Below are 21088 nucleotides of genomic sequence, written 5' to 3' on the forward strand. Positions count from 1 at the left end.
CACAGCGGTCAGCACTGCTGCCTCACAGTGGCAGAGACCCGGGTTCGATTCCCAGCTCAGGCCATTGTCTGTGCAGAGTTTGCACATTCTCCCCATGTCTGCATGGATTTCCTCCGGTTTCCTCCCACAGTCCAAACGATGTGCTCCAAGATGGATGAAGCTTGACAAATGTTCTCATCCAAGCTAGTACCTACTCTCCTCCTGACTGTAATAACACAGCTGTCCAGCTGTTCTGGTGCACTGTTCAAGAATAAGGTGCTATGGCTGGGTGTTGCTGGTTAGGCGCATTGGCCATGTTAAATTCTCCCTCAATGTACCAGAACAGGCGCCAGAGTGTGGCGATCAGGGGATTTTCACAGTAACGTCATTGCAGTGTTAGTGTAAGCCTACTTGTGACACTAATGAATAAACTATAACAGTCTCTTAAGTCTGAGGGTGTACGTGCCGATGAACCATGGCACTGACTCCAGTGGAGTTTAAGAACATAAGAACATAAGAAATAGGAGCAGGAGTAGGCCATCTAGCCCTTCGAGCCTGCCCCGCCATTCAATAAGATCATGGCTGATCTGTTGTAGCTCAGTTCCACTTTCCCGCCCTCTCCCCATAACCCTTAATCCCCTCTCTTATCAAGAACCCATCAACCCGCTTCTTAAAAATATTTAGCGAGGCAGCCTCCACCACTTCAACGGGCAGAGAATTCCAGAGATTCACCACCCTTTGAGTGAAGAACAGAGAATTCCAGAGATTCACCACCCTTTGAGTGAAGAAGTTCCTCCTCAACTCCGTTCTAAACCGCCTCCCCTTTATCTTGAGGCTGTGCCCCCTAGTCCTACTGTCTTTTTTGAGCGGGAAGAGTCTCTCCACCTCTATCCTATCCATCCCATTCATCATCTTATACGTCTCAATGAGATCTCCCCTCATTCTTCTAAACTCTAACGAGTACAAGCCCAGTTTATTCAGCCTCTCCTCATAGCTCAATCCCCTCAACTCCGGTATCAGCCTAGTAAACCTCCTCTGCACTCCCTCCAGGGCCAAAATATCCTTGCGCAGGTGCGGCGCCCAAAACTGCACACAGTACTCCAGCTGCGGCCTCACCAATGCCCTATACAGCTGCAGCAAGACCTCCCTACTTTTATATTCAATCCCCCTCGCTATGAAGGCCAGCATCCCATTTGCCTTCCTGACCACCTGCTGCACCTGCAAGCTGGGTTTTTGCGACTCATGCACAAGGACCCCCAGGTCCCTCTGCACCGTCGCCTGCTGCAGTTTTTCGCCACGTAAGTAATAGTCCTTCCTACCATTCTTCCTACCAAAGTGGACCACCTCACACTTGCCAACATTAAATTCCATTTGCCATTTCCTGGCCCATTCGCCCAGCCTATCTAGATCCTTCTGCAGACTCTCCACACCCTCCGCACAATTTGCCTTTCCCCCAATCTTGGTGTCATCAGCAAATTTCGACACCCTGCACTCGGTTCCCTCCTCCAGATCATCTATATAAATGGTAAATAGCTGAGGCCCCAGCACCGACCCCTGGGGCACCCCACTAGTCACCAACCGCCAATCCGAATAGCACCCATTGACCCCCACTCTCTGCCTCCTATTTGACAACCAATCCTCTATCCACGCTAACACCCTACCCCCAACTCCATGTCCCCTGACCTTCTGCAATAACCTCTTGTCAGTGGAAGGTTGCCCCATTTCCACAACTCCTGTGGTCACCTGCACCATTAAGAGTACACCTTGAGTCCCAAACTATACCTGAGGCCACAAACTGCAGTGAGAAAAGCAGCCAGTGGACCCCCCTCCCCTCCAACCCCATGAGGAGAAATCTCCCAGCACTGTCAGACCCTAAGCATGTGTTTCGATGGTTTGATGTCAATCGCTCGAGGGTATGGCCAACATTGCAAGTGTACGTTGTGTGGCCTGCTGGAAGTGTATTCTATCAGAGAGGAGCAAGGCAGTATGAAGTCCGAACTGAAGGAGAACATGCATTTATATAGCGTCTTTCAGAACCGCAGGACACCCCCAAAGAACTTTAAAACCGATTAAGTACTTTTTAAAAAGAGTGGTAGCTGTCGTAGGATTCACAGCAGCCAATTAGTGCCCATAACAATCTCCCACAAAGAGCAACTCCAAAAATGACCAGATAATCTTTTTTTTAAAGTGATGTTATTTGAAGGATATTGACTGGAGAACTCCCTGCTGTGTTTTAAAATAAGGCCATTGGATTGATTACGTTCACAAAAGAGGACAGAGGAGCTTAAAGTCTCATTCACAAGCCAACACCACTAAGAGTGCAGTATCTTCTCAGTACTTTGCTCTTTGAGGTAGAGAGATTCTTCCTGCTTAGAAAGGACAGCAGGACTAGAGGGCACAGCCTCAAAATAAGGGGGGGGGGGTCGGATGCAGTTTAGATCGGAGTTGAGGAGGAACTTCTTCACTCAAAGGGGGGTGAATCTCTGGAATTCTCTGCCCATTGAAGTGGTGGAGGCTACGTCGCTGAATATATTTAAGTCACGGGTAGATGGGTTTCTGATAGGCAAGGGAATTAAGGGTTATGGGGAGAGGGCGGGAAAGTGGAACTGATCCACTTCAGATCAGCCATGATCTTATTGAATGGCGGGTCAGGCTCGAACGGCTAGATGGCCTATTCCTGCTCCTATTTCTTATGTTCTTATGTTATGTTCTTATGTAGTGTTAGTCTACGTTTTGTGGTTATGTCTGCGGAGAATTTTTTTATTATTTCAGGGGACATTGGTGTCGCTGGTTGGACGGCCAGCATTTATTGCCCATCCCTACTTGCCCAAGTACACTTCAGAGTCAACCACATTGCGTTCCCAGTTTGTAGAATAATGGACGTTTGCTTTGGAGTGGAGTTGGATGGCATAAGTTGGATAGCTCAGGTCTAGAACTTGCAAATTTATTATCAGTAAAGAAATTTACCAACCGACTCAAGCACAGCTTCTTCACTGCTGCCATCTGACTTTTGAATGGACCTACCATATATTAAGCTGATCTTTCCTTTCAAACTACCTGTAATGGTAGTATATTCTGCACCCTCTCCTTTCTGTCTTCCCAATGCACACTATGAACGATACGCTTTGTCTGAATAACACACAGGAAACAGCACTGTTCACTGTATCCCAGTACATGTGAGAATAAGAAATCAAATCAAATCAACAAAAAAGTGCTACTTTCTTCATGATTGGAAGAACAGCACTCAGAACTTGGCAATTCCAAGTCAGTCACTTGTTTCCGAAATGGGCTTTCAGCTAAAAAAAAATACATTTCTTTTACTTATCACTGAGTGAATTTTCCAAACTGCGTTAGAGAGTGAGCAGGTTTTAGTAGAAGTTACATCACTTCACACTGGTTTTTAGCAACACGGGACAATGTGTGTGAGGCTATTTCATAAACACTTCATAATCTCTTTATTTGTACCCCAGTAAAGTTGGAAGCACCACTGTTTATACGGGTTCACTGTCTGTGACAATGATTGCTGTGCGTCTGAATATTGCTGTTTTGGGATTGTAGATTATTTCCTCTGGGAAACAGCATCTGTTGTTATGTGCTCTGCTGTTTGCTGCAGGCTACTCTAATGGTACAAAACTCTGCTTTTATTATGAGTTTTCAGATTCAAAATTGACAGCTCCAAGCCTCAGTAGATTACACAAGATGAGGCTTCTGTACTCGAGTGAAGGTGGAGAGAGTTCTATTCCGGGTAATGACTGCCTCCTAAACCTTAAAGATACAACCCATATATTATGGTAATGGCAACTTAGATTTAGTGGGGGAATGTCATGTGGAACCGCAGCGTCATGCAATATAAACGAGGGGCACAGACAAGGTTTTAAAAGCTAATCCCAATTGCCCACATTTGGCTCACATCCCTCTACACCCATCGTACCCATGTAACTATATAAATGCTTTTTTAAAAGATAAAATTGTACCCACCTCTATTGCTACCTCTGGAAGCTTGTTCCAGACACTCACCACCCTCTGTGTGAAAAAATTGCCCCTGTTTTCCCAAAGGTAGGGGAGTCTAAAACTAGAGGGTATTGGTTTAAGGTGAGAGTGGAGAGATGCAATAGTGTCCAGAGGGGCAATTTCTTCACTCAGAGGGTGGTGAGTGTCTGGAACAAGCTGCCAGAGGTAGTAGTAGAGGTGGTTACTATTTTATCTTTTAAAAAGCATTTGTATACTTACATGGGTATGATGGGTATAGAGGGGTATGGCCAAATGTGGGCAATTGGGATTTTAAAAAAAGGGCGGCATGGACAAGTTGGGCCGAAGGGCCTGTTTCCATGCTGTAAACCTCTATGACTCTAAACTGTGACATGGAATAGGAGTGCCAAATACCTGGCTGCCACAGCTCAGATGACCGATTTATACAGTGGCCCATCTCAGAGGAAATAACCTGGTTGGCATGATGGCGCAGTAGTTAGCACTGCTGCCTCACAGTGTCAGGGACCTGGGTTCGATTCCTGCTTGGGTCACTGTCTGTGTGGAGTTTGCATATTCTCCCAGTGTCTGTGTATGTTTCCTCCGGGTGCTCTGGTTTCCTCCCACATGCTGGTTAGGTGCATTGATCCAAACGGACGCCGGAGTGTATGGCGACTCGGGAAAATTCACGGTAACTTTGTTGCAGCGTTAATGTAAGCCTTACTTGTGACTGATAATAAATAAACTTAAACTTTAAACTCTCTCCTGGGAAATTGAATCTATATTGTGACGTATGGAACTTCCTACAGGATACAATCGAAAGCTACTCACAAAATGGCCCTGCTCATGAAGGAATCCATTCGGTCCACTTCAGTTTTTCCCTGGATTTTCTGCCAATCAGGTTGGAATACACTGAAAAACGTGCTGGTTAGGTGCATTGGCCGTGCTAAATTCTCAGTGCACCCAAATAGGTGCCAGACTGTGGCGACTAGGGGATTTTCATAGAACATAGAACAGTACAGCACGGTACAGGCCCTTCAACCCTCGATGTTGTGCCTTGCTATATTCAAACCCAAAGATCAAGCTATCCCACTCCCTATCATTCCGGTGTTCTATTCAATAACCGCTTGAAAGTTCCTAAAGTGTCCGACTCCACTATCACAGCAGGCAGTGCATTCCACATCCCAACCACTCTCTGAGTAAAGAATCTACCTCGGACATCCCTCCAATATCCCCCACCATGAACCTTATAGTTATGCCTTATGGTTATAGGCACACTAACTTCATTGCAGCGTTGATGTAAGCTTACTTGTGACACTAATAAACTTTAAACACAAGAAGCTAAATATTCAGCACAAACAAATGAATGTCAGTGTAAGCAACCGGGGGCTCCAAGAAGAGCGTGGAACTCACATCATACTGCTGCTCTAATATCAAAGTGAGACCATTCGGCCATCTAACCATCATTGGTGCACCCTAACACAACGGGCGGGATTCTCCAGGCCTCCCGACTGCATATTGGGAATTCCCATTGATGTTACTCCACGCCGGTGGGGATGGGGAGGGCGGGGGGGTGGAGGGGGGAGGTGGCCGGAGGGGGGGGGGGGGGGTGCAGGTGGTAGGAGCAGGGGCAGGACCAGAAGATCCTGCTGGCATGAACAGCTGGAGAATTCCGGCCAATATGTTGAAGGAGATCCAAATGTGGAAGCTTGTCGGTTTTGAACGTGACTTTATCGAAGGTATAAAAATACCTTCAAAGAAAGAGAACATAATTTGCAAACCTCCCTGAGAATACGTTTTAAAAAGTTGCTGAATGAGTCACAATTAAAAAAAGAACTTCATTTCCTGTCGTATCTGAAACTCAGGGTTTAATTTGCCATGAATCACTGATTAACCTTACACATGACTGAACTGTGAGGTGTTCAGGTGCAAGGATTGTTAGGCAGATGTGAAATAATTGTACTTTAGCTTATTTCATCTTTAATACCAGGTGTTTGTTTAATGCCCTGAGTTCAAGAGACTCTGGGCACAGATACATCACCCCCTCCACCCCCCCCCATTTTTGTGGACTGTAAGTCGTAACCTTCAGGCAGCTTACCCTGCAGAACACGAGGATTGTGAGAACTGATGAGATTGTACTCAAAGCTCAAATTCAACAACAATGTCTTTGCTAGATCTGAACAATACAACAGCCCCATTCCAATCCAGGTGCCTTCTTCCAAACTCAGAAACCTCAGGATAGAGTCCCTGCATGATTTTGGGACATTGACAAACTTTTGGTCAGATGGTTCGATTCAAACCAGCTCAGGTCAAGGATCACTCGGATCACTTGGAGTGCAGGAAAAGATTGGCATGCAAAGATGATTACTAGTTGGCGCGTTACTGTATCAATCCATCACCAAGTTCAACAAACCTTGAGTTATTATATACCACGCCCCCCACTGACCACCCAAACCCCCGCTGACCATCCACCCACTGACGGATCTAATCCCCCCACTGACTAACAGTCCCATCATTAAACTTCAGTCCACTGACCAACTCCCCCACAGATCAAACCCCCCCCCCACTGTCTATCCACCCCCTCCCCACTGCTCCACTGATTAACCGCCCACACTGACCACCCACTTTCCATCGGCCAAACTCTCCCACACTGCCCCACAGACAAACACCCCCCGACAAACGCCCCCCATTACCACCTGACTCTCCCCACCCCACTGACCACCTGAAGCCCACAACCTGACCACCAGTGCTGTTATACAAAGACGATGTCTTCCTTTCACCTCTGACCCTCCTGCCCTTGACAGGAGGCCTGGGGACACTGCTGCCTGAATCACAAAGTCAGGTGAGGCCACATCTCAGTGTAGATAACTAAAAACAGACTGGGCGCTTTGATCCATGCTACAGACTGATACCTGCAGCTTTTTGTGCTGCTGAAGGATCTTACAGTAACATCAAAGGAAAACAGCACTTTTAATACGGGTTTTCCATTGTCCATTTTGATTCATTTTCTACCCTTTACTAAACGTTCTTGAAAGCACTTCAGCTGGTGACTCTGTCTGTCAGGAACCCTGGCCGCTGCTGCTACATATAGACAGTAAGAAGTCTCACAACACCAGGTTAAAGTCCAACGGGTTTATTTGGTAGCAAACGCCACAAACGTTCTGGGCTCTGCCCCTTCGTCAGGTGAGTGGAGAGTTCTGATTACAAACAGAACTCTCCACTCACCTTCACTCACCCTGAAAGCTGGTGGCGTTTACTATCAAATAGACCTGTTGGACTTTAACCTGGCGTTGTGAGACTTCTTACTGTGTTTACCCCAGTCCAACGCCGGCATCTCCACATCATGGCTGCATATAGACAACAGGCAACATTCTTCACTTAATTTCAATTATCAATGCTTTGATTTGATTCGAGTAATTATTGTTGGGATACAGTGAAAAGTATTGTTTTGTGCGTGTTATACATACCGTTCATAGAATACATTAGGGAGAAGGAAAGAAAAGACTAATGCTGCAGTTACAGCTAGGGGGTGGAGAAAGATCAACTTAATATAAGGTGGGTCCATTCAAAGGTCTGACGGCAGCAGGGAAGGAGCTGTTCTTGAGTCAGTTGGTACGTGACTTTTGTATCTTTTTCTTGATGGAAGAAAGTGGAAGTGAGTATGTGCGTGGGGTCCTTTATTATGCTGGTTGCTTTTCCGAGGCAGCGGGAAATGTAGATAGAGTCAAGGGATGGGAGGCTGTCTCTATCACTTTCCCGAGCTTTGTTTGAGATCTGACGCACTACAGTGATGTCATCAGCAAACCTGAAAATGGAGTTGGAGTGGAATTTGGCCGCACAGTGGTAAGTATATAGGGAATATTCACTCCTCATCCCTCCTGCACTGAGCAGTTTTGCAAGTCTCAACCTCAAATGTTGACGAAAAGTGCGATTAAGTTGGACAAAGGTAATTCTAGCCTCTTAATAACACTGAGGAGGAATATGTGCCCACCGCACTGAGGGGATGAGGGCTGGATAATGGCAGATGTGGGGCAGTCAAGTTTAGCTTGTGTGAGTAATAATTTGTAACTCTGTAACCTCAGAATGCAAAGCAAAGTCCATCCTCTGTTCAAGCCTGCTTTCAGTGATATAATTGACCACACGTAGAATGTAACCTTCAACTTTATTCTTGATCAACATTAGCTAAAAATCTCAAGTGGTGATATTAATCAAGAAGAAAGGTATCCATTGTGCATTGTGAGAAATCATAACACCTTTGCTTTCTTTGTTCAGCTCATGTTGGTTTCAAACCCCTGTCAGGAGAGGACGATGGTGCTCGACTGAGCAACTTTGCGGATCGATATAATGCGTGGGCAAGATATTTATATTGAATGTCAGGACATCGGATCATTTCATTGCGCACAGGGAGCAAAAACAAGCAGATTGATTGGGAGGAAATACATAAAATTAGTGAATGAAGTAACTAAATAAAACAAGAAGATTTGAAAAGCAGGAAGAGAGTTCTGAGTCACACAGGCATGGTGGCTGATATAGTACCACGGGTGGCATCACTCATCTTCTGGCTTGGTACTCTGCTAAGTAACACTGATGTGAGAATAAAAGGAGAATTGGAAAACATTGGGACAGCACAATGGCACAGTGGTTAGCACTGCTGCCTCACAATACCAGGGTCCCAGGTTCAATTCCAGCCTCAAATGGATCTCTGTACAAAGTCTGCATGTTCTCCCCATGTCTGCATGAGCTTCCTCCGGGTGCTCTGGTTTCCTCCCACATTCCAAAGATGAGCAGATTAGGAGGACTGGCCATACTAAATTGCTCCTTAGTGTCCAAAGCTGTGCAGGTTAGGGGGATTGGTCATGCTAAATTGCTCCTTTGATGCATAAATTAGGGGGATTAGCCATGGTAAATATGCAAGGTTATAGGGATAGGGCCTGAATAAGATGTTCTTTTAGAAAGTTGGTGCAGGGCTAAATGGTCTCCTTCTGCACTATAAGGATTCTATTAGTGGTGCACATTAATCTTCAGATGTTTAGGTCAGATTTGGTGATTCATCGCTGATACCAAGTGACAAACACATTGTAACTCGCACCCAGTGGTGTCTAGTTAGCAGGTAAAACTATAGGCTGGATTTTAACTTACATGGGGCTCAGTTCAGTGCAGGGAATCCAGGTGCTGGGGTTCTGATGCATGTTAACTCCACAGAGTTTGTGTGATATCAGAGACAGAGTTTGCCCGGAATGCCAGCCTTATTTCCAGACCAAATGGGAGCAATGCCCAGAGGAGGTTATGGGACCTGATAGGTCTATGCTCTGGTGGGCTTTCCAATCCTGGTGGGGGTGCTGGGGTACCAGGTTGGCAGGAACACATCCGGGCCTCGTGAAAGGGTGGTCAGAGACCTGGCGGGAGGAGGCATTTTGCAGGGTGTTCGAGGTGGATTCAAACTTCATGCAGGCTGGGGAGGAGGAGGCTTGGAGGCCTCAGGTGTAGGATCAGAGGCCTGAGCTGGTCTAAGCAAGGACAATAGATGCTGACCGAGTGAAGCCTAGCCAGCAACGAGTAAAAAGAAGCGACTTGAATCATTATTCTCCAATACTTCCATTGCTCAGGGTAATGGACATCACTGGCCTGGAAACATTTATTGCCCGTCCCTAGTTGCCCGAGGGAAGTTGCTAGTGAACCACATTGCTGTGGGCTCTGGAATCACATAGACCGGGTAAGGCTGGCAGATTTCCTTCCCTAAAGGACATTGATGAACCAGATGTGTCAATTAACAATGGTCATCAGTAGATCCTTAATTCCAGATGTTTTAAATTGAATTCAATTTCCATTATCTGCCATGGTGAGATTCAAACTCAGGTCCCCAGAACATTAGCTAAATGCCTGGATTAATTGTCCAGCGATAATACCACTAGGCCATCGCCATCCCCTTTTGACTCAGTGAGTGAAGGAACAGCCAATATATTTCCACGTCAGGATGGTGGGTGGCTTGGAAGGAAACTTCCAACTGGCGATGTTCCCCATGTGTTTCATGCCCTTACCTTTCCAGGTGGTCGCAATCGTGGATGGCATCAGGTTGCAGGTTTGGGAGATACTTCCCAAGAAGCAGTGCACTCTACAGCTGGTACACATTGCAGCCACAGCGTGTGTGAATGGTGGAGAAAGTTGATGTTTTAGGTGGTGGATGGTGGCAATCAGATCGACCACTTCATCCTGGAAGGTCCAGGACACAAATGCAGAAGCAGATTAGTCTCAGAATAAAGTGTCACCACCTGTATCCAGCAACAGCTCAGATACCAATGTTTTGTAGCCATTATTTAGTGATGTGGATGAGGACGGTGCAACCTAGACTACTGCAGTTGAACAGCCAGCCATTCCGAAGCTGCAGATCAGAATATTGACTGTCTCTCAGTGAATCCTTTTTAAACAGAGAATGGCACCCAACAAGACCCGCTTAAAACAGGGCAGGAGCTGGGTGAACTGGACTGAAGACATCAACCATTGATGACCTTTATTGTACCGAAGGGAATAGGACCTGGGTGGGATTGTGGCTGGTGCACACTCGATGGGCCGAATTGCCTCCTTCTGCACTGTAGGGATTCTGTGATTCCTTGATTCCATGAACTGTAGTCAGAATAATTCAACTATAGTTTTTCTTCAATACTTCTCATTCTGGAACAGGTTTCGAATCCGTGTTCTGGTATCAGAAATAAGTTTTATATAGAAGGTAACTTGGTTACAGTTGATGTGAAATCACTTCAGTTTGAGCAGTGGTTCCTGTGCATGAATGTTCATACATGCTCAAATGCACAAATGAAATAAATGCTTTTCAGGAACAGCTGCCAGAAGTGTATTTAAACTGCTTTTAAAAATCTCCAGGACAGAAGCCTAGCTGTATCATCAGAAAAACAAGATGTAATGCAGAGCACCATATGATATGATGAGGGGTGTAACCCACACCTTTATATGGAGTGTTCCCCATGAAGACTGCTACTTTCTGGACATTTTGAAATTAAACATTCAGAAAGCAAAGACAAGAGCGGCTTCAGCTTTCTTTTCGATCTCTTGAGAGTTGGTTAAAAGCAGGATGGAAGTCTGCTGTTCCACGTTCACTGGCTGGAATTTTCTGCCCATTCTCGTCAGTGGGATCTTCCGGTCCCGCTGACAGAGAACCCCTGCCTGCCGGCGGCGGGGCAGGGTGGGGTGGGGTTTGCATGAAACAGGAAACCCCGTTGACAGCGGCGGGAGCAGCAGATCCTGTCACTAGCCAAAGGCAGGCCGTCTCTGCAACCGTGAAACACACGGTGCATGGAGTGGAAAATCTCACCCATTGTGTAACAATGTGGAGCGGCCCGGTGTCACAGTGGTTAGCGCTGCTGCCTCCCAACACCAGGGACCTGGGTTCGATTCCCGGCTTGGGTCACCGTCTGTGTGGAGTTTGCACATTCTCCTGCGTGGGTTTCCTCCGGGTGCTCCAGTTTCCCCCCACAGTCCAAAGACGTGCTGGTTAGGGTGCATTGGCCATGCTAAATTCTCCCTCAGCGTACCTGAACAGGCGTCGGAGTGTGGCGATCACGGTAACTTCATTGCAGCGTTAATGTAAGCCTACTTGTGACACTAATAAGTAAACTTTAACTTTAAATGATTAAGTTGGACTCCAGTTGTGGCATGCACTGCAGGAGATATCGGAGTTAAATGCCACTAATGTTGATTACAGTTCTGAATGAGCCCATTGAAATGCTCCCGCAGTGAGGAATGAACACATTGTGACTTTGAGATGTCGGGAAAATATTGGTGATATTAAACCAAAGGGGAAATGCAAGAAATTGGGATACTTTCTCCTGGCTATAACTTGTGAGAAAGTGAAAGTTAAAGGTAGGGACCGTGCAGTTGTGTTAATGGAACTAGTGTTTTTGAGACATTGACACATGTTTGCGAGGATTTAGATGTACTGAGAGGGCATGGGTGAAGATAGGCGCTGTAGTTTGGCACTGTAAATAATCAGCATTAAAGGATATTGCATCTCAAAGCTGCAACTTCTCTGTCATTGTCCCGTTTTCCACAGGGATTTTATCTCTCTATCTATACTCAGAATCTCCTACCCCCACCACCTCACCCCCCCCCCTCCCCCCACAAACAACCCCCGCCTCCCCCCATAAGTAATCCCAACAGTGAGGGCCATGGAGACTCACGGTGACAGAAATCCTGCAATGACGGCTTCATCGCTATACACTGAACCCAAGGCCTGGGCCACCACCACCCCCTCCCCTCTCCCCTGGGGACATTAGGCCCACAAACAGTGTTTGGACATGGCCCAGGTGTCTGTGTACAATCAGGCAGGAGACAGACTGAGACAGCACCAGTGCCTCAGATCGGGCTGTTGCCACTCTCCTGTCTGGACACATCACCAACTGGAGCAGCCGGAGACAATCGGGACATCCCTGCTCCTCCCGGACCTTTGCCACTGCTTGTCCTCCTTCTGCAGGGTCCTCCTTGGGCTCTTCCTCCACTGTCTCCTGGTTTGCCTCCTCCACAGAGAAAGACGCACTGTCCTCTTCCTCCAGAATGTCGCCCGCTATGCCGCCAGGTTGCGAAGGGCACATTAATGGCTTTGCAATTGGCATCACAGCAGTCCCTCAATGGAATCTCAGCAACCAGTGAGAATACTCGCCTCACGAGCCCCAACCCAGCGGTGGGTCCAGACCTGCGGTGGGGGTGGGGAAGCAGTGGGGTGTCGAGTTGGGAACATTCCGGAAGGGGGATTACCATGTGCCAAACTCTCTAATGGGATTGAATCCCAGTCAATCTCATGCTAATCAGCCTCGTACCCTTTCTGGGTGAGATCCTTTTTGCGCCAACGAAAAGGAACCTGGAAGACTGCAAACTGTTCGGTGCCAGGCGCAAGTCCTGGCTGGGATTCTCTGTCATGCTCACCCCAAGACTGGAAATTCCTGCCCAAGGTCAACAGATCTGGAATCCTTACAGTACAGAAGGAGGCCGTTTGGCCCATTGAGTCTGCACCGACCACAATCCCACCCAGGCCCGACCCCCACAACCCCATATCCCCATGTATTTACCTAGTTAGTCCCCCTGACACTAGGGCAATTTCCGTATGAAGTGTCACGATGCCAGGTTAAAGTCCAACAGGTTTATTTGATAGCAAAATCCATTCACTTTTGGAGCACTGCCCCTTCGTCAGATAAGTGGGCATTCTGTTCACAAACAGGGCATATAAAGACACAAACTCAATTTACAAAATAATGATTGGAATGCGAGACTTTACAAGTAATCAAGTCTTAATGGTGAGTGGACAACCTAAGGCAATTTAGCATGGCCAATCCAACTAACCTGTACATCCTTGGAATGTGGGAGAAAACCAGAGCACCCGGAGGAAACCTGTGCAGACACATGGAGAATGTGCAGACTCCACACTGACAGTGACCCAGGGCTGGAATTGAACCCGTGTCCCTGGCGCTGTGAGGCAGCAGCACTAACCACTGTGCCGCCATGCCTTCCTTTGCACGATGCACGGAATTGTCACAGGAATGGTAACGGGCGGGATGGGAAAATTTGGCCCCGGATCTTTGTGTCCGCGCGCGATTTTCCCACAGTAGCTCAATCTGCGCTGGACGTAATGCGGCCGGAACATCGCAGCCAGAATGTTCTTCCAATCAACCTCATTAATTGTTGATGGAGAGACTGCAAAAAAAAAATTGCTGCAAGTACATGATAAGCAATTAATTATATTACCTGCTGTGGCTTTGGCAGCCTCTAATTGAAGCCTGACTAGTGAAGTGTCCCGCAATATGGTTTTGTTTCTTCTAATTAATCATTAGCAGATCTCCTGCAGCATTGCTTATGGTAAGTCGAGGGATGTTTTATTTTATAAAGACAGGAGCAGTGGACCAAATAGCGCGCACTGCATCATTCTGTTAGGGCGCAACTGTTTGTGTTCACTGACCAAACTCTTAAAGGCCATAAGTGTAATTGTTCTTAATTAGTACGTCCTGAAGTCAGTTAGCAGATAATTGTTTCTTATAATAATAATTTATTATCCGTGCTTCTGACTAGACTGGGCACCCTGCGTAACAGGCTGCTTCACTTTTACTTTTTGCAGTTATTCTCTAAGATTGTTGTGCATCTGTAAATCAGTGTGGTGCTAATCAAGTTGCGGATCTTCAGGATCACAATTCTAGACATATTGAAAACTTTTAATACTTGAGTAGTATGCTCACCACACTTATTCAGGGAGGCACGCTAGCACGGTGGTTCACACTGCTGCTCCGTACTGTGAGGGACACAGGTTCGATTCCTAGGTCACCGTCCATGCGGAGTCTGCATATTCTCCCCGTGTCTGCATGGGTTTCCTCTGGGTGCTCCGCTTTCCTCCCACTGTCCAAAAGACGTGCTGGTTAGGGTGCATTGGCCATGCTAAATTCACCCTCAGTGTATTCAAACAGGTACAAGAGTGTGGCAACTAGGGGATTTTCACAGTAACTTCATTGCAGTGTTAACGTAAACCTTATTGAAACACTAATGAATAAATTCGAGATCCTGGGGAGAAAATATTAAATCAGTGCATTCCTGTTTTCTCCCATACCGTCTGCAGTTACATTCCAATTTTATTTTTCCTTTGACTGCTCTGGTTAAAAATGTTTGGAATTTTGAAATCAATGGAAAATTCTGGATCCATCCGTCAGTCCGACCAAAGCCACAACAGCTCCCGACATTCTGAAGGAGGTTGAGTCATTTACAGATTGTGTCAGCTTGGGGAGGAAGTTTCCATGGTGATAGACATGGAGGCCTCCATTGTTTTCTTATGAAAGATATCTTTGGACAATCTAGATTTCATTTTGGAAGTGCCAATGGAGATTCCCAGCATTGTGCTGCCACAGTCAATTATTTTTCCCTGGTCTTATAGTGTCACGGTGTCACAGTAGTTAGCGTTGCTGCTTCACAGCACCAGGGTTACAGGCTGAATTCTGGCCTTGGGTGACAGTCTGTGTGGAGTTTGCACATTCTCCCTGTGTCTGCCTGGGTTTCCTCCGGGTACTCTGGTTTTCTCCCTCACTCCAAAGATGTGCAGGTTAGGTGGATTGTCCATGCTAAATTGCCCCTTAGGGAGAGGAGGACTAGCTAGGATAAATGCATGGAGTTATGGGGATAAAGCCTGGGTGGGGTTGTGGTCGGTGCAGACTTGATGGGCCGAACGGCCTTCTTCAGAATTATAGAATTGTATGATTCTAACACATTCATAAAAAGAGAAAAAAAATCCTAATGTTTCTCCCAGTGAATTGTCTGGAGTTTTTATTGGATGTTTTTGTTTTCTGTTGTAGCTGGCCCCTTTAAGGAGCGGACATTGGGAGGATCATGTGATCCGATCACTCAATCAGGAAGGAGCGTGTAGGGATCTTATTGTGGAGCTTCTGCAGCAAAGTAGATCCTAGAACTGAAAGGGTTAACATCGCAAAAGCCCTCTGTATATTTATCTGCTTGTACATAAACCATTCCAGTTCATTATTCTAACTCATGGTCACCAATCCTAATAATTATCATATTTTCCCATCCAAATGTTTTTCCCCAATTCTATTCCTGGGGCTGCTGACTCTCTTACCTCGCATTCCAACCATTCTCTTGTAAATTGAGTTTGTGTCTGTATATGCCCTGTTTGTGAACAGAACTCCCACTTACCTGATGAAGGAGCAGCGCTCCGAAAGCTCGTGCTACCAAATAAACCTGTATGACTGTAACCTGGTGTTGTGAGACTTCTTATTGTGCTGACTCTCCTCCAGAGTTTCATTCAAGTGGAAGACTAAATGGTGATTGTCTGAACATAAGAACATAAGAACATAAGAAATAGGAGCAGGAGTAGGCCATCCAGCCCCTCGAGCCTGCCCCGCCATTCAATAAGATCATGGCTGATCTGTCGCTGCTCAGTTCCACTTTCCCGCCCTCTCTCCATAACCCTTAATCCCCTCTCTTATCAAAAACCCATCAACCCGCGTCTTAAAAATATTTAGCGAGGCAGCCTCCACCACTTCAACGGGCAGAGAATTCCAGAGATTCACCACCCTTTGAGTGAAGAAGTTCCTCCTCAACTCTGTTCTAAACCGCCCCCCTTTTATCTTGAGGCTGTGCCCCCTAGTCCTATTGTCTTTTTTGAGCGGGAAGAGTCTTTCCACCTCTATCCTATCCATCCCATTCATCATCTTATACGTCTCAATGAGATCTCCTCTCATTCTTCTAAACTCTAACGAGTACAAGCCCAGTTTATTCAGCCTCTCCTCATAGCTCAACCCCCTCACCTTCGGTATCAGCCTAGTAAACCTCCTCTGCACTCCCTCCAAGGCCAAAATATCTTTGCGCAGGTGCGGCGCCCAAAAATGCACACAGTACTCCAGTTGCGGCCTCACCAATGCCCTATACAGCTGCAGCAAGACCTCCCTACTTTTATATTCAATCCCCTTCGCTATGAAGGCCAGCATCCCATTCGCCTTCCTGACCACCTGCTGCACCTGCAAGCTGGATTTTTGCGACTCATGCACAAGGACCCCGAGGTCCCTCTGCACCGTCGCCTGCTGCAGTTTTTCGCCTCGTAAGTAATAGTCCTTCCTACCATTTTTCCTACCAAAGTGGACCACCTCACACTTGCCAACATTAAATTCCATTTGCCATTTCCTGGCCCATTCGCCCAGCCTATCTAGATCCTTCTGCAGACTCTCCACACCCTCCGCACAATTTGTCGTTCCCCCAATCTTGGTGTCATCAGCAAATTTCGACACTCTACACTCGGTTCCCTCCTCCAGATCATCTATATAAATGGTAAAAAGCTAAGGCCCCAGCACCGACCCCTGGGGCACTCCACTAGTCACCATCCGCCAATCCGAATAGCACCCGTTGACCCCCACTCTCTGCCTCCTATTTGACAACCAATCCTCTATCCACGCTAACACCCTACCCCCAACTCCATGTCCCTCGACCTTCTGCAATAACCTCTTGTGAGGCACTTTGTCAAACGCCTTCTGAAAATCTAGAAAGACCACATCCACCGGCTCTCCTCTATCCACCGCCCTAGACACATCCTCATAGAACTCCAGTAAATTTGTCAGACACGACTTCCCTTTAATGAAACCGTGCTGCGTCTGCTCTATCAAGCAATTTCCTTCAAGATGCCTCGCAATTTCCTCCTTAATGACAGTTTCTAACATTTTACCTACCACAGATGTTAAACTAACCGGCCTATAATTCCCCGCCTTTTGCCTGGCACCCTTCTTAAACAACGGCGTAACATTAGCCGTTTTCCAATCATCCGGCACTTCCCCGGAATCCAGCGACGTTTGGAAAATAACCACCAAGGCATCCACTATCACCTCCACCATTTCTTTCAGAACCCTCGGATGCATTCCATCCGGTCCTGGGGACTTGTCCACAATCAGCCCCTCCAGTCTGTCGAGCACCGCCTTTCTAGTAACAGTAATGTCATTAAGACCCTCCAGTCCTACCACCTTTCTATCGCTAACACCCGGCAAATTATTCACGTCCTCCTCCGTGAAGACAGAAACAAAAAAGTTATTCAATACTTTAGCCATATCCCCATCCCCTACCACTAGGTCCCCTTTCTCATCCTCTAAAGGACCAACATTCACCCTAGCCAGCCTCTTCCTTTTTATATATTTATAAAAACTCTTGCTATCCTTTTTTATATTAAGCGCTAGCCCAGCTTCATAGTTTCTCCTACCCTTCCTTATCAACTTCTTTGTCAATCTTTGTTGACATTTAAACCTCTCCCAATCCTCTTCTCGCCCACTACTCTTAGCTACTCTAAATTCCTCCGCTTTTAGTTTAACACTTTCCTTCACCTTCTTTGTTATCCACGGCTTATTACCTCTCCTCCTACTATCCTTTTTGACCATCGGAATAAATTTCCGTTGAGCACCAAGAAAGATCTCCTTAAAGATCCTCCATTGCTCCTCAACAGACCCTCCCTCCAACGCGCTCTCCCAGTCCACATTCGCCAATTCTTCTCTCATCCTACCGTATTTCCCTCTATTCAAACAAAGGACGCGTGTCCGGGAACCCACTTTCTCCTCCTCCATCTGCACCAGAAACTCCACCATACAATGATCACTCTCCCCAAGAGGATCCTTCACCACAAGGTCCCTAATTCTACCCGCTTCATTACATAGCACCAGATCCAAGATAGCTCGCTCCCTCGTCGGCTCCAACACACACTGTTCGAGGAAACTATCCCGGCAGCATTCCAAGAACTCTTCCTCGAGCCCCCCACGTCCAACATGGGTCGACCAATCAATATGCAGATTGAAATCCCCCATAACTATGGCCGTCCCATTCCTGCACGCCGCACTTATTTGCGCGTTAACAGCCCGCCCCATCTCCAGATCATTATTCGGGGGCCTATAGACGACACCCACCAGCGTCTTCTTCCCTTTGCTGTTCCTAATCTCCACCCACAACGATTCCACTTTCTGCTCCTTGGCTCCAATATCATCCCTTGCTACCACCCTGATGCTATCCTTAATCAGCAGAGCTACGCCCCCCCCTTTTCCCTCCTGCCTATCCTTCCTAAACACTCGATAGCCCTGTACATTCAGCTCCCAGTCCCTGTCACCCTGCAGCCACGTCTCTGTAATGGCCACCAGATCGTATCCATTTGTGTCGATCTGCGCCATCAGCTCATCCACTTTATTCCGAATGCTTCGTGCATTCAGATAAAGTGCTTTCATCCCAGCCTTCACCTGGACCCTATTTGCCGCAACGCCACCAACTATACTCACGCCCCCTACTCCCTCTATTATTGGGACATCCTCGGCCTCTTCCCTTACATGTACACTCTCCTTAACTTTAGACCTCGTAAGGTCACCTACCCTCACACCCTCCCCCCCCCTAATTAGTTTAAAGCCCTGTCTACAGTCCTCTTTACTCGATTCGCCAGCACTCTGGTCCCAGCACGGTTCAGACCAACCCCATCCCTCCTGAACAGGTCCCACCTACCCCAATACTGGTGCCAATGCCCCATAAATTCAAACCCATTTCTCCCACACCAATCCCTGAGCCACCCATTCACTTCCTTAATCCTGTCAACCCTACGCCCATCTGCACACGGTTCAGGCAGTAGCCCAGAGATAACCACCTTGTCGGTTCTACTTTTTAATTCCATTCCCAGCTTTTCATACTCCCTCCCCAGATCCTCAGTTTGCATTTTGCCTACGTCGTTGGCACCCACATGTACCACAACGACCGGATTCTCACCCTCCCACTCCAGGCTCCTCTGCAGCCCAGCTGCGACATCCCGGACCCGAGCACCAGGCAGACAACACACCCTTCTGTGCACTTTGTCATTGTGACAAAGGACAGTGTCAATACCCTTCACCCCACTATCCCCAATAACTACTACGTTCCTTTTCCTTTTCTCTTTGCCTATGTCCTGCTGCAGCACTGTACCGTGTGCAGCTTGCTCACCAACCTCACCTGCCTCGTTCTCGTCCAACTTGGAAGCAAGAACCTCAAACCTGTTATGCAGATTAAGAGGCTGAGGCCTCCGCTCCTCACCCCCCTTCCTCTTCCCAGTAGCCCCCTCTTGTCTCTGACCCTTAGAGTTAGCCAGTCTAGGGGGGGTGGATGTCACTTGCACCCCATTGACAATGGCACCCTCTCTCCCCCTGATGAGCCTCAGTGTCTGTAGCTCAGAGGCCAGCTCATTTACCCTGAGCTGGAGCTCCTCCAGCAACCTGCACTTACTGCAGACATGGTCACTGGGATGAACCCTAGGGTCCACCAGTTCCCACATCATACAGAAACCACACATCACATGCCCCTCCATTATTTACTGTAGTAGTTTTGAAAAAATTTTTTTTTTTTTGTTTTTTTTGTTTTTCAAACGAACTCACCTGGCCTTTTTTCCTTCCATCATCTTTCCATCATCTGAAGGGTACCATCATCTTTTTCTCACCCAATAGAATCATATAATCTGGCATTGCAGATGGATATGTGGCCCATTGAGTCTGCACCGATCACAATCCCATCTATTGAGCCTGCACTGACCACAATCCCAGCCCCTCTCCCTGTAACCCCATGTATTTACCCTGTTAATCCCCCTGACACCATGGGGCAATTTAGCATGACAAATCAACCGCACATCTTTGGACTGCGGGAGGAAACTGGAGCACCTGGAGGAAACCCATGCAGACACGAGGAGAATGTGCAAGCTCCACACAGACAGTGTCCAGAGGCTGGAATTGAACCCTGGGTCCCTGGCGCTGTGTGGCAGCAGTGTTAACCACTGTGCCGTCATTTAATGATGCTCCCATTGCTTGGTCAGATATTGTACCTTGTAGCTGAGGCCTCTGTCACTCACTCAGTATCTGTACAGATTCTTTAAGATGTTGCAGACCATTTGCGCTTCCTGTTAGTGTCCATTCTCTCCCTCTGACTTAATTGGTTGAGACAGGAGTGTGGTATTAATGCTGCGATTATGCACGCAGTTTTCTTACAAGTTTTGCTTTATGTGGTTTAATATAACCTGTTTCCTTTTTCAATTTAAAAAAAGAACCTGACAAAATCAATAAATTAAACCTCATTCAGGCATTTAATTGTCAAAGTAGCCCTCTGAAACTGATGAACACAGCCTAATGCATTCCAGATTTTTTGGAAATTATGGAAACAGTCAACACAATCTGTCAGTTGGTCTATTTTTTTTCCAATGTTAAAGAACACATACATCAAAATTCAAGCTGTTCTCTTAGTTGGCATAATTCATTTTTAGTATCGCTGGGAGATGGCAGTATTCTCCCTATTGAATCCTGCTAGTGCCATTCAGTTTCGACTTCATTGTTAACTTAACTCAGCATAGTTCTTAGATGTGGCATGTGGCGGAGCGGTTAGCACTGCTGCCTCACAGCGCCAGGGACCCAAGTTCAATTCCAGCCTTGGCTGACATGACTGTGTGGAGTTTGCACGTTCTCCCTGTGTCGGTGTGGGTTTCCTCCGGGTGCTCTGGTTTCCTCCCACTGCCCAAAGACGTGCAGGTTAGGTGGATTGTCCATGTTAACTTGCCCTTTAGTGTCCCAGGACGCATTGGTTAGAAGGATTAGCAGGGTAAATATGGGCCTAGGTGGGATTGTTAGAC

This window comes from Carcharhinus amblyrhynchos, chromosome 30, assembly GCF_965287045.1.
Source record: "Carcharhinus amblyrhynchos chromosome 30, sCarAmb.v2.hapA, whole genome shotgun sequence".
NCBI lineage: Eukaryota > Metazoa > Chordata > Chondrichthyes > Carcharhiniformes > Carcharhinidae > Carcharhinus > Carcharhinus amblyrhynchos.